Source organism: Dermacentor silvarum, chromosome 7 (assembly GCF_013339745.2).
Source record: "Dermacentor silvarum isolate Dsil-2018 chromosome 7, BIME_Dsil_1.4, whole genome shotgun sequence".
Taxonomy (NCBI): Eukaryota; Metazoa; Arthropoda; class Arachnida; order Ixodida; family Ixodidae; genus Dermacentor; species Dermacentor silvarum.
In genome coordinates, this window is record NC_051160.1 from 100,521,991 (window position 1) to 100,537,555 (window position 15,565).

Genomic DNA, 15,565 nt, shown 5'->3' on the forward strand with positions numbered 1-15,565 from the left:
AAAGAGCCCTTTCAGATATGGGTCAACCAGCTCAGAGAGGACGTCAAAGAGGCCACTAAAGAAATTAAGACAGAGGAAAGTGTTGAGATTATGGATAGCAGGCTGGCGCACTTGATTGAGGCCAAACAATCTATAGTACAAAGATGGAGAACGCAAAGACTCAACAGAAGGCTTAGGAAGAAGATAGCGCAACTAAATAAGCAGATTGAGGAGCACTCCAAGACACTCGCAAAGCAGCAATGGGACGAGATCTGCAACTCTGCTGATGGTAGAATTAAACACGGCGGTAACTCGAATCTCCTCAAGCACTTACTTAACGAAAATGAAACAAGGCTGAAGAAAAGAACTGCAATAGCTAAGTTGGTTCATCAAGAAAGTCTGGATAGAACTCAGGAGGAAATCATGGATCTATTGGCTGCCAAATATCTCCCGCTTAAGGGACCGAACGATGGTGATGAGTGCTATGAATATTCCGGTGGGATATGTGAGGAAATGGACCGCGACTTTTCGGAGAGCGAAATCAGGACGGCTCTCCACAGTCTTCACGGTAGGTCGGCGGCGGGATCCGACGGAATAACTAACAAGATCCTTAGGAATCTGGATGATGAATCAATCACTTATCTAACTGACCACTTCAATGAACTCTGGAAAAAAGGGGTATATCCGGAGGAATGAAGGGTCGCCAACACTATCCTCATACCAAAACCAGGTAAACAGCTGCACTCTAGACAACCTCCGTCCTATTTCGCTAACATCATGTCTAGGTAAGGCTATGGAACACGTTATTCTCAATCGACTCACGAAATACGTTGAACAAAACGACATTTTACCGTACAACTTAATCGGCTTTCGCCCTGGACTGTCGACTCAGGACGCTATGCTCCTGATCAAACACCAGCTCGTACAGGCCAGCCCAGTGCACGCGAGAGCGCTCTTGGGTTTGGATGTTGAAAAAGCCTTTGACCGCATATATCATAAGGCCATACTTGACGTTCTCTCTGCGGTGGGGCTAGGCAAGAGATTTTTTAACTTGATTAAGGACTTTCTCGGAAATAGGTCTGCACACCTCATGTTGGGGGAGCTTAAGTCTGAGGCAAAGAACTTGGGAAATAGGGGCACCCCGCAAGGAGCAGTACTCTCGCCCATGCTATTTAATTTAGCAATGTCTAGGGTTGCCAGAAATTTGGAGAAAATTGAGGATATACATTACGTGACATATGCTGACGACATAACCATATGGACTGCCAAAGGTAACGTAGGACAGACGGAGACCAGATTACAGGAAAGTGTATATATTGTAGAGAATACACTGAAAGATATGGGGCTGAAATGTTCGGCAGTCAAATCGGAACTTTTGGTTTTGAAACATCGTAGAAGAGGTCGAAAACCAAGAGGTTACATCCCGACAGACGAGCCCAGAGTGAACTTACACACTCACGAAGGAACTACAATCAGGCTAGTCGAAGGAATCAAAGTTCTTGGATTCTACACAGAAGCGAATAATGCGAACTATAGAACAATACAGCATATCTCAAATAAAACCGACGAAGTAATTAGGCTACTAAGGAGAATTACCAATAGACACAGAAGGCCTGGGGGAAGACAGTGCTTTGAGGCTAGTTCATGCTTTTGCTCTCCGTCATTTCACCTATGTTGCTGGATTATTCAACTGGACGCAGGTAGAACTTAACAAACTTAACACGGTGATTAGGAAGCTCATTAAAGCTACCCTAGGGATACCGATTAAGACTGCAACCGAGAGATTGATGAGTCTAGGGGTGCACAACACAATAGAGGAAATTGCGGAGGCTCAGCAGCTTGCGCGACAGGAAAGATTGACAAAAACACGAGCCGGCAGGAATATACTACAGGCAATAGGGGCAGAGCTAAATAGGTCAAGGCGCCCACTGGAGGATGAAGTGGAGTTGCGAGCTGAGATTAGGGATCTGATTAGAACTACCCCTCTCCCTAGAAACATGCATCCAGAGCACAATATCAAAAGGAGAAAGGCAAGAGCTAAAGCACTCTTGCGGGAGATACAACAGCACAATCAACAGGCGGCTTTCGTAGATGCTGCCTGGGTGACAGGGAAAGAAGCATGTACTGCCGTAGTAGCAAACATTCAAGGGAAGGTGCAAGATGCCATCACTGTATTCACCAAAGATTCCATGGTGGCGGAGCAAGTGGCAATTGCTCTAGCCATCAGGAACAATAAATGGACTTTTATTTACAGCGATTCCAAAGCTGCTATAAAGGGTTTCGATAAATGCTACGTGGCCGCGGTTGCAGCTAAACTTATTGAAAACACTATGAGTATGAGAACTGAAATCCAATGGTTTCCTGCGCATATGGGAGAAGTGGATGAGACCCGGGCTAACCTCAATGAGGTTACTCATGACTTGGCACGAGGACTTGCTAGCCGTGACAGTCACAACCGAGCCGTCCACCACCAGGCCGGGGAATTTAGAGATCATTTATTAACATATAACGAGATTACTAAACACTACTATCTAGGATGCAGACAATTTCCATTGCCACATTCAAAGCTGAACAGGGCTCAGGCAGTTTCAATGAGACTATTACAAACAGGAACTTATCCCACACCGTACCACCTTGATAAAATGTATCCAGAAAGAGAGGTCAAGAAAGATTGTCATGCGTGTAATGGCATCATTGGGATCAGACACATGCTGGCGGGATGCCCTGCGACTCTCACCAACCCTGAAGAAGAATGGCTCCATTGGAAGAAGATGCTAGAGAATTCATCTTTTCAAGATCAGCTACGGGCTGTCCAGAGGGCCCACGATGTCGCTGAAGGGCTGGGCCTAACGGTGCCATCGTGGGAGCGGCCCGCCTCGACTTGAAAGAGTCGAGCCTCAGGACTTTTATAAATAAAAAGTTTTTACACACACACACCAATCTACCCTCTTATTCAAGTGTCATTTCATTCAAGCAAAAAACAATGAATACCTATTTACACGCAAGAATGGCGATGAAAATAACATCTTCGGATTCATAAAGAAGGTGCACGCAAGCATTCCAAGGCAAGAGCAAATTGTGTTAGTCGATTATGTCATCGTACGTGCCGATATTTGTAAATCACCTCTCGAATGTAAAGATTCACCACAAAGAGGTTGTAAAGCAGCCTGCTGCATAGTACCTGTTTGATATCTATACAGTGTGTCCCAGATAACGTCAGCCAAGCAGTTAAACGAAAACAAGTGTTTAAGAAACACAATGCGCGATATCATTACAAGACCTACGGTGTTCGGTTGTCAGAGGTCTTGAGAGCGAACCCCATAGGTCTTGTAATTGTATGTAGGACTGTGTCATCTAAATAGCTTTTTTTTCGTTGGACAGGTTAGGTAACGCTAGCTGGGATACCCTACATATCAGAGCAAATTATCACAATTAATTTTTGTTGGTTAACACTATAATTGACTTACAGTTTAATGTCATGCCAATGCCATCCACTGACGGCAGATCACCTGATACCCTACCCCATAAATTTGGGCCCTTTTTATGCTCTCCCTGTCTTTATTTACTTTCTGCCATGATTTTATCAGTATGTCCTATACCCTTTATTCGATTGCACTGTAGCCAACCGGTCCCCTCTTCTTGCTCCTCTTCTTGAACGTGGTTGATCATCTCCGACGTGTTTAGGCTGCGCTCGTGTGTAGCCGAGCCTACAAAGCCAATGGATTTACAAGGTGCAGATATGGCGATGGCTAGCAATGGTACAGCACTCATACCTACAGTTCGGAGCTACGTAGGCTGGAAAGTTCCCCCAAATAGAGATTGAAATTCATGTTCTTCTTTCCTGCAGTTTGCAATTTGAAGTTTCAGATGTAGGTAAAGGTTCGACCCCATTTAGGGTGGACACACGAGCACGCGACCGTGCTTCATGGAGCGTCAGTCGAACCCAGTGAAGGCGCGCAATGAAAGAAACCTGCGCAAGCGCAGGAAAATGCAGCGGATGACTTGGTAGTGTTTAGCCTAGCCCAAAAGCCAGGATCTGATGGGCACCTAGGTGCGGAGCTGATGGGCACCTAGGTGCCCATCAGCTCCGCTGTCTTTACCTTTGCGCCTCAAGTGCAAGCTACGCTATTTTTTTATTTATTTTTTTATTTACGTGATCGCCTAACAGACGTTGGCGCCTTCAGGTGCCACCGACTACTCCTTAATCCTTGGCAGACAAAATGATGGGAAATGTGACTAAAGACGCTGAATTGTCACATGAGTCACATGAGTCCGTACATGAGTCCAGGAAGCCAGAGACAAACGTGCTAAATTGCATAAAGAACTCCACGTACCTCTAATTCTGCGAAAACACATACAAAGGCACGGTTTGCAGTCGAGTTCACACCACATATGTACACGTACTTAACAGAAGACATAAAAAAGTCACAATCTTAGATTTACACCACACATACGTTTCGTCTAATTTACCATTCATGTTGTTCAGTTTACTTCAGTTTATTTGTACAGTATATTGATAAACAATATTGCAAGATATACAGGGCGTTTCGCTTCACTTGAACCACAGGCATATCTACCGGCTGGGCAAGGGTGGCACTAGCCCCCCCCTCCCCCACCCCCCTGCCCAACCGCGGTAGATACGCCTTTGGTTCAAGTTACGTGAACACCTTGTATAACGGACGTAAAATCACCTAAGAAGAAAATTTTCTCGTAAACAAGCGGGAATTTCACAAGCTATAAATCCACCACGTGCCAGGTGGTCCTATTCAAGACCATGCGAGTAAACAATAACCCTCCACTCCAACGGTGGCACAGAGCCTGTTAGAAAAGTCCAATACAGGCGCAACAATGTGTTTGACCAGGCTAGTTCATACCATATTTACTCGCATAATGAACGCACTTTTTTCCCGAAAATATGCGCAAAGTTGGGGGGTGCGTTTATTATCCGGAGTAAAATATTGAGCGATTTTTTTCTGCAGCCACCTCTCATTTTAAAGCCACAATTTCGTCCGAAAGGCTAACCATCGATTGCGATGGGAAATGCGTAGGCAGCTATACGAAATAAGGAGAGTAGTTTTATCGGCCGTATAAACGTGCAAAGTAATTTAACCAGCATGGTGTCAGCGCGCACAAGAAAACATGAACCAATCACACTCGATGACCACGGACACTCGCTGTCGAAACGCTGGCGTGAGGAAGCGCGGCTCAACAGTGAGCGAAGTGACCTTCGTGCCGTGTATCGCTTCAACGCAAACTGAGCAGCGATAACGGAGCACGCACAAAGGTATAGGCCGCCGTCGCACCTATACTCAGCCCCCGACGCAGGTCGCGTTCAAGACAGAGCGCGCGCGGCCGCGCGATGTCCAGTTGCTGCGCCTAAAGCCCCTGTATATAAAAAGTAGCGCCATTCTTAGATCTTGCCGCCACCGCGCTCACCCCGGCGTTTCCTCCTTGCCGCCTCCTGTCGCCCCAGCCTCCTCCGCTCCCCCATTCATAGAGTAACATACTATGCCCCATTGGCCAATCCGTGTCACGTGGAAGCACGCGTTGCGCTTTTCTATATTCTTTTCTTTCCAGCGCGCTCCGACTGCCATTCTCGGGCCTGTGCGACGAAAGTGCTGTACGCACAAACGGATCAAACGTGTTACGGACAAGAACTTCGTTGTGATGGCATGCTGCTGCGCCTTAAGTGGCCGCAACCGACAAGGCGAGGGCAAAAGGCTTTTTTTGTTTACCATCCGGCGTGCGCAAACGCTTGCTGCACAGCTGATATTTGCGCCGTCTCGCATCGCTGCGTTGCTACTTCCAAAACGGCATTATTAACACCAGTTACTGACTGACGAAGCAAAATCGCGCCTCAAAAACTTCTCCGCAGGGCGCGATCGAAGTTTTTCTCGGATTTCTCTGGTAGCGCGTTAGCTGTCGTCTGCCACGGCAGGCCCGACGCAGGCGGCGCCACTGTCGATATCGCGCCTCGATCGCCCTGGTCGCGCCGAGCGCGATAGTGGAACGGAGGAGGAGGGAAGTGTAAGGCGCTACTTTTTATATATAGGAGCTTTAGCTGCGCCGCCTCTCTCCCTCCCCTCCCACCGGCGCTATCCGCACGATGAAATACGGCACGTTTCTTCTCCGCTTTCCTCCCTCGAACGCGGGAAATGGAGCTGAGCCGTGCTCCCTCAAGGGCTGCAGAAGATAGCGCCAACCTTTCCCTTTCCCAACGAACCACTTAGTAGTAGTAGTAGTAGCCGCAATCGTCGTCGCCGACGGCAAAAATGCGCCTGGAGTGTCCATATCATTGCTATCACAATAAAAGTAGGAGACACACGAAACGATTCGGCATCCGATACAATCGTACCCGCCGGACGCCATATAGGACGTCGAATCGTACTTTGTCTCTCGTACTTCACGGCAGCAAATTCAGGGTGCGTTTATTAGGCGGGAGCAATTCCTCAATTACTTTCGTTGGGCAGTTATTGGTAACTGCAATCAGTTACCGTTTTAAATAGGTAATTTTACTTGTATTCGGTTACTTCTTTTTTTATATATTGCATACAAGACTATTCACAATTTACCATGCTCGCTATAGCATATTTCTCTGTAACTTCTTCTCTACGCCAATCTATCTACTGACGTCTTGATGTAGACAAACATTCCAGTATTTATTGCGTTTATCCTAACGAGGTACCCGCAAAAGGCACTATCTGGTTTGTCTTGGACGAGGTGCTTGTGGTGGCCAGGGCTGGGCTGGTGGAATGTATTCTAGGAAGTTTCTCGTTGGTTTTACAGTTGTGGGAGTCAGGTGAAAAATGATGCGCCGCTCTTGCCCCGCCTGGCTGGTATGTCCCTTGCCGTCCTACGTAAGAAAGAACGTACGTGCATTCAAATAGGTACGTGAAACAAGAAATCTATTCATCGCCCTCGGCATGGTACAGAAAATACTTGGGGAATAGCATACTTTTTCTGAGTGTGTAAACGGTCCCGTGATTCACGAGATGAGAGCTCGACGTCTTTGTATGTGTTTCCTTTCGACGTACGTACACGGCAACAATTTGTTAAGGTTGTATCTGGTGTAAAGAATTCCGAAAGAAGCGCTTCCTTCATGCATCTAGGTAACGCACAGCCTTCCAGTTTACCGACGACGATGGGTAGACGCAAGAATGTGGAGGCCTAATTCAGCTGATTGCAGCGTGTTATATCATACAGATTACGTTCACCATGGATGTAATATCTGCCTTAGTTTGCGCTCCTCACCTTGATTTCAGAATAAAAGCAGTATATATGCTGCTTGTGCTTCCTGTTAACTTATTCGGTGTGCTCAGTCTAAAAATGCAGCGAACGTATGCCTTGCAAGAACAATTAAAAGCTGATTTGAAAGATATCCACGTAATGCTGGAGGCAAGCATATATCTTACAACAGCAAAGGTGATTTTTTTTATCTTCCACGTTTTGTGAGGTGCCTACTTTCCTAACACATATACGGTACTAGGGCAACATACATGCTTAAGCTGACTCCGTATCTAATTGCAAATGGTGACCACAAAACAGTTCCACTATGTTTCAAAGGAGGCCCAGTGTTTTCATTAGAGGTGCTGGGGAAGTCCACGCAGTCGCTCACGTTCTTCCTCCATGACCGTGTTGTGCTAAATGGGACCCGCCGCGGTGGCTCAGTTATCTCAGGCGTTGCGCTGCTGAGCACGAGGTCGCGGGATCGAATCCCGGCCGCCGAGGCCGCATTTCGATGCAGGCGAAATGCAAAAACGCACGTGTGTTCGCGTTGTAGTGCACATTAAAGAACCCCAGGGGATAAAAATTAATCCGGAGCCCTCCGCTACGACGTGCCTCATAATGAGAACTGGTTTTGGCACGTCAAACCCCAGAAGGAAGAATTGCGCTAAATAGCAAGCCCTTAAGGATTGCCAAAGCTTTATTTAAAGACTGTCGTGCCCTGCAGAAATTGCAGAACGACCACCACATTTTCATACAGTCCTTATTTATACGTGAAACGGCCTAATAAACATTCAAAACTCCGGTATACCATAAAGCTGTGCTTTTAAATCTCATCAACTTTCAAAACCATAATTATTCATGTTTTCTTTTGCTTTTTTTCTGCACCGCGTGCCTGAACAAACGGTATGATCGCCACAACCTATTCGAATAATAAATGTTAGAGAAGGAATATGCAAAATAGTACTGAAGTATTTGCTACTTAAAACGCAATAACAAAAATGGTTGTCATAAAATCAACGCTCCAAGCAGAAGAGAAAATACACGTGAATAGTATGTTTACACTGAACAACGCGAGCTTGTTTGCTGAACAGACTGGAAGGGAGGTGGGGGGATGTTCGCCAAGCTTGAAGTTGCACTGCCGGTACTAGACTGTATTCATCTAATCCTCTAATAATTACCTATAAAAGGATCTCGAAACCATTCGAAGTCCCGCTAATTCGACGTTGATTCTGAGATCACCTACATGTTTTTTTTTTCTTTTTTCTAAACTCTGGCCAACACTTCAATTATGTAATTTCTGAACTCTCTTCCAAATGCTTTCAGGTCAACAAGTGCCACCACATCTCATTCCTATATTCAACCCATGTTTGTGCACTATATAGTTGTAGAGAGAAACGTTTTGGCGCTTCATAAATGCTATGTATTTAGGGTGTACACATTCTTATGTTCGATAAGTGAGAGCAAACTGCGAATAAATTTGGAGCTTTAGATATGCCGCTTGTTCATTGTAAGGTCTTATTTATTAGGACATCTATTTTTCATCCTGTAGGAGATGCTATTCGTAAACAATTTTGCTGATTAAACTATTGACGCCAGCATTAGCCGCTTTCAGTCACCTACTGTAAGGTGATCGTAAAAAAATATCTCACCATTTCGGCACATTCAACCATCACAGTCAGATAAAGCGTCCATATGGCTGAAAACCAGGAGGCAGTGCCTTCAGTCCTCTTTTCACACTTAATCAATGGAGTTTCCATTACACTTCAAGTAGATAATCTCATTGTGTATAGATACGTTTATAGGGTAAATATTGAATTTTGTCATCTACAAACAAGAAAGAACGTACGTGCGTTCAAAGAGGTACGTGGAACAAGAAATCTATTCATCGCCCTAGGCATGGTACAGAAAATACTTGGGGAATAGCATACTTATTTCGAGTGTGCAAACGGTCCCGTGATTCACGAGATGAGAGCTCGACAGAAGGCCAGGGCCGTGGCGCTCCTACGCCGGGCGACAGAACTCCCTGGCGGCAGCTGCTTCGTTGACGCGGCCCAATATGGCGACAGCAAAAATTTCGCAGTAGTGTCCATCAACCACAAGGGTTCGACCGTTAACGCAGCTCCGGTACGAAGCACGTCGTCATGTGCGGCCGAGCAAGTGGTCATTGCCTTGGCCCTCCTGGACGAGAAACATGCCAACATCTTCCGCGACGCCAGGGCAGCCATCCGCGCCTTCAGCGTTGGCGCCGTGTGAAAAGAAGCCTGTCGCATCCTCGACGGCAAAAGCATCGCCACCCACACTCTCACGTCCATGGTTCCCCGCTCACATGGGATCCATCATGGGAGGCCCCACAAACCTCAACGAGCTGGCCCACTCCAAGGCGCGAGGTCTCGCTTTCCGCGACCATGGAGAACTCCCCGGCCGGCCAGGAGTGGTGGAGAACAGAGATCAACCGACAACATACAATGAAATTACGCAGCACTTTTATCTCGGCAGGAGAGACTTTCCCCTTCCTCACAAGAAGTTAAATAGAGCGCAGGCATTGACCCTCAGATTATTGCAAACAGGCTCGTATCCCAGTCCGGCTTTATGACACAAGCTTTATCCCGACACTTATGCCAGTAGTTCTTGCAGGCACTGCAATGACTTCGCTAGCTTAGACCATATGCTCTGGCGTTGCCCCTCGTTACGAGGCACGGAACAAATAAATGAGGACAAGTGGCTCTCCGCTATCAAGAGCCCCGATGCCGGGGCGCAACTATTGGCTTTCCAGAGGGCCCACGACGCGGCGGTCGGGCATGGCCTGACTGCCCCAACGTGGGAGCGGCCCGCTGCGCGCTGAGTCGCGTACCTCAGGACGTTCATTAATGTTTTAGATCCATAAATCCATCCATCCATCTGCAAACTAATACAGATGCTTGAACGAAACGTTGGCTCAAGTGACTTGAGACGCCAAACTCCATTACTGCGCAGAATATTTTTAGAAATCTATAGAAATACTACAGGAGGTTGCTTACCTATTAACGCAACAGCCATGTACATGTGTCTATGCATTCTGCTTCCTGCAAAAAACGGGCGAAGTAAAATACAGTGTCATAATGGCTGCGGCTTGTGGTAGAATGCTCCAACATGTCCCCAAATTCCTTATCCGGAATTGGCTGTACACCAGATAGGAATTAATGTTTTGTACTTTTATATTCGTGTACAAAAAATAAGGGCCTCTATTCAAAAAAAAAAAAACCTCACACGCTAGATTTTGTATTGACACAAAATATCTGTCAATCATGTTACTGGACACAATGTCAATGAAGGCGGCTGACCAATGGAAGAAAGCACGTACAAGCGAAAAGGTTTGTGAGTTTGGCCCCCGGAGTGTAATACCACCATAAAAGAACATTGTTAACGGCTGAAACGTGATTTCTCTCTGCTCCGGTGCAGTTCATATATGCGATAAGAAGCTCAGAAATTAATGTGGTACAAATTAGGAAATACCCAAACTTCCAGCCGCGGTGTCTGTTGCCCCGACCCAAGCTCTGGGCGGCAGGAACATTCTATGAAACGTATATGAAAGCATTACCGTGTTTCGATACATAAAATCGCAGCTGTTTTTTCGCAGCCTCACTCAGACATGCGGATAAAAGCTGTTTGTATGAAAAAATAGCCTTGCATTACTTATAACTTCCTGCGCACATGTGGCGTCGCGGTGAGCTCATCAAATATGACTCCTCAGAGGAACAACCGCTCGGGTCCCGTTGTATAAGAGTTGTTTTCGTAAGTAGGGTACACGCTGTACACTAAATGCAATGTACATTACTTGCAGGAAGCAGTATAGTTATTCCGTAAATATGAATATATGTATGCCCAGGCTCCCTCGGCATCCAATAGATATTACAATCAAGGACGGCGCTGGCAGCAATTCTAAAAAAAACTGTGGCTCAATCCACGCTCTGAAGGAGGTTGGACAGCGACGCTAGAAACGACATCCACAACAATTACCTATTGTAACGTCACTTTAATTCACGCACGTAGCTCTACAACGAGTGAAACCAGAGACAAGTGAAATGTACTTCACCACATCCTTTATTACTTCACAACATTAAATTCACGCTGTTCTTCTGGCGTCTTTCCTTTCCGTGGTCTACCCATGGTAGCCTGGAGTGAACTTAATGAGTTTACACGTAGTAGGTAACCGCGGGATCCATTCTAGGAACACTAGAGGAGAGATGTTGGTAGAATTCGCGGAAGGGAATAGGCTCTGAATAATTAATACCTTCTTCAGGAAGCGCAGCTACAGGAAGTGGACCTGGAAAAGCCCAAATGAAAAAACAAGGGATGAAATAGATTTCATACTCTCTGCCGATCCCAGCATATGGCAGGATGTAGAAGTGTTGGGTAGGGTAAGTGCAGGACCATAATAGATTAGTGGGGTCTAGGATTTCTCTCAATTTGAAGAGAAAGAATAAAGTTAGTGATGAAGAAACAGGCCAACCTAGACGCAATAAGCGTAAAAGCCGACCAATTCAGGCTGGTGCTCGCAAACAAATATGCAAATTTTGAACAGGAAGATGAAGACAACATAGAGGTAATGAATGAAACCGTAACTAGGCTGATCTCAGAAGCAGCCATTGAAGCGGGAGGGAAGGCACCAAGGCAATCAGAAGGTAAGCTCTCCCGAGTAACAAAGAACCTAATAAAGAAACGACAAAACTGGAAAGTGTCAAAGAGAGATCAGATAGAATTCGCTGAACTGTCAAAACTGATCAACAAGGAGAAGGTAAGAGATATTCCAAATTTTAACGTGGAAAAAAATCGAGGAAGCAGCAAAATATGGACGCAGCATGAAATCAGTGAAAAGAGAACTAGGCATAGGACAAGGCAAAATGTATGCACTGAAAGATAAGTAGGGTAATATCATCAGCAATTATCATGACAGAGTGAAAGATGCGGGAGAATTCTGGACTGCGCTGTACAGTACCTAGAGCAGCCATGCTGCTTTCATTCGAAGTAGTGATGAACAGGATACAGAGGCCCCTTCTAGAACTGGCAATGAAGTTAGAAGAGCCTTGCAATATATGACCCAGGGAATAGCTGCTGGAGAAGATGGAATAACAGTCGATTTATTCAAGGATGGAGGAGATATCATACTTAAAAAGCTTGCGGCCCTTTATAGCCAATGCCTCACGACTTCAAGTGTACCAGAGAGCTGGAAGAAGGCCAATGTTAAACTCATCCATAAGAACGGAGACGTTAAATAATTGAAGAATTATAGACCCATTAGCTTGCTCGCAGTATTGCATGAAATATTCACCAATGTAATTTCAAATAGAAGGGATATTCTACGATGGATCATATCCATGTCATCAACCTGGTAATAGAGAAATCTGCGGAGTACAGTTACCCTCTCTGTATGGCTTTCATAGATTATAAAAAAGCATTTGATTCAGTAGAGATAGCAGTAGTCATAGAGGCATTACGTAACCAAGGAGTACAGGATGCATACGTGAATATATTGGCAAATATCTACAAGGGTTGCACAGCAACCTTGGTTGTCCACAAGAAAAGTAGAAAGATACATATCGAGAAAGGCGTCAGGCAAGGAGACACAATCTCTCCAATGCTATTCACTGCATGCTTAGAAGAACTATTGAAGCTCTTAGACTGGGAAGGCTTAGGAGTGAGGATCAACGGCGAATATATTCGCAACCTTCGATTTGCAGAGGACATTGTCCTATTCAGCGACAATGGGGACGAATTATAGAAAATGATTGAGGACCTTAACCGAGAAAGTGTATGAGTGGGGTTGAAAATTATTATGCAGACGACAAAGATACTGTTCAATAGCCTGGCAAGGAAACAAGAAATCACGATCGCCAGCCAACCTGTAGAGTCTGTAAAGAAGTACGTTTATCTATGTCAATTACTCACAGGGGACCGTGATCATGAGAGAGAAATATATAGAAGAATAAAATTGGGCTGGTGTGCATACGACAGGCATTACCAAATCCTGACTGGGAGAATACCACTGTCATTGAAAAGAAAAGTGCACAATCATTGCATTCTACCGGTGCTAACATATGGGGCAGAAACTTGAAGGTTAAGAAAGAAGCTCGGGAAGAAGTTAAGGACCGCACAAAGAGCGATGGAACGAAAAATTTTAGTACATACGTTAAGAGACAGAAAGAGAGCGGTGTGGATCAGAGAACAAACAGGGATAGTCGATATTCTAGTTGACATTAAACGGAAGAAATGGAACTGGGCAGGCCATGAAATGCGTAGGATGGATAAACGATGGACAATTAGAGTTACAGAATGGATACCAAGAGAAGTGAACCGCAGTCGAGGACGGCAGAAAACTAGGTGGAGTGATGAATTTAGGAAATTCGCAGGCGCAAGTTCGTATCAGCTAGCGCAAGACAGGGCTAAGGGGAGATCGCAGGGAGAGGCCTTCGTCCTGCAGTGGACATTAATATAGGCTGATGATGATGATGATAATACGTTTTGCACTTCCCACGAGGGTTTTCAATGACGTCAACTCCTTTTGAAGCAGCTGCAAACCTAATCTTTACCGTAACGCGTCGGAGGGTGTTCCTATTGTTGAACGCGCCTTATCATCCACATGTGGTTTTGATGCTTGTTTGTGGTTTTTCTTTTGAAAACGAGTGCTGAGCTATATGCTGCATGCCTAAGTTCAAATGAGATATGCTATTTGTAGTCAATTATAAGCCTGGCGTTTTTTGCTTACGCCAACAACACGAAAATTTCCATGGCTGGTAGAGGTATACAGCTTCGCTGTAATTAGAAACGTGTGCAACTTGTGGGTTATCACGCTTGACGCCAATAAGAATGATGCAATTTCGATTAGCATTGACAAAATTGAGTCTCTTAAGTATCCTTACGTTGATTGTACACAAAAGCATTGGGACTTCTGTGTGTTATCAGATTTAATAAAAGCTTATTTAATAAAGTTCTTTGTCTCTGTCCAGCTTAATCCACCATAATCAACCTTGCCCTAATTTGTACCAAGCTAATCTACCTTATTCTCCTTTATTCCACCTTGTATCACCTTGACCCACCTCAATCCACTTCTATCCACCTTAATTTATCTTATTTTGCTTCAGTCCACCTTAATCTACTTTAATACACCTTAATTCAATTTTGGGAGCCGGCCACGGCGTCCTTCCGACGGCTTGGCTGTTCACCGTGGATTTCGCAGTGCGAGCCGCAGCAGGTCCAGCGCCGGGAACGTGACCTAGCTCATCACTTGCTCACGTGGGTTTTAGTACCATGGGATGATAACAACGGACGCCGCATTTTCCGTTTCATTGGGCATTTTCAATTGTTTCGCAATTAAAATTGATATTACTAGGACAGTTCTCTACCTGTTTCTAAAGTTAAAATTCTGATTCTCAGAACTCGGCTCCCCTGAAAGCATCACACGGCTAATAAAGATAGGACACATTACAGCGCAAAGCGCCACCAAATTTTCAACTGCTCTACGAATGAATTCCCGAAAACTTAACAATATTGGTTGAAAACGTACTTTCTCATCAGCCTCTGTTAGATGACTTATCCACATTTGCGGCTTGAGTTCTAATGTTTTCACGCATGCTTCACCTACGTATTGCATTAAAGCTGCACCTGCCCATATAGCGATATTAAAGCAAGCCCTCCCGGACTTTCCTTACCGGGGCTGGGTGCGGCTGTCTTGCCGAATAGCTCACAAGCTAGACCGCACTACCCTTACTACAACCCCACAGCTGTCCTGCCTGTTGGTCTCACTTTCGACGGAATTAGTCAATCATAAAACATATGATACCTAAATATCCTCATTGCAACAAATGTATATAATCATTAACGCAATTCCTTAAATAAGGCAAAGCTCTTTCTGCCTACTTTCACAGGATTTGGGGCAAGGCGCATCTGCTTAGTCAGTATCAACGAGTATAGTACAGTTTATTGTTGCACAATTTCCTGGAGCGGCCCGCTCTAATAGGCCCGCCAACCCTGGACAAAGTGTCACAGCAAAGAAGGCCAATTCAGAAGACAATATAACACGCGGACAGGTGGGTCACGTGATGGAGGTGTTCCCGTCTTTAGTGACAGGCCGGTAATCGCTGAGGAGCCGAATGCTGCGCAGAACATAATCCGTTCCATGGCATTCCTTAACCGACTCACGAAAGCTTCCCTTCTCAGGTTCAAAAATTTGGTTGGGATCTGCATAATTGTTTTTATAATAGGAAATGTCTCTCATTTCACAGGAACAGCTTTAGCGCGATTGAGTGCAGTTTGTCTTTTTACACGGTTTTACTTCTGTCAGTTAAAGCACACATTTCTATGTCCGCGTAAGATAACCTATCAT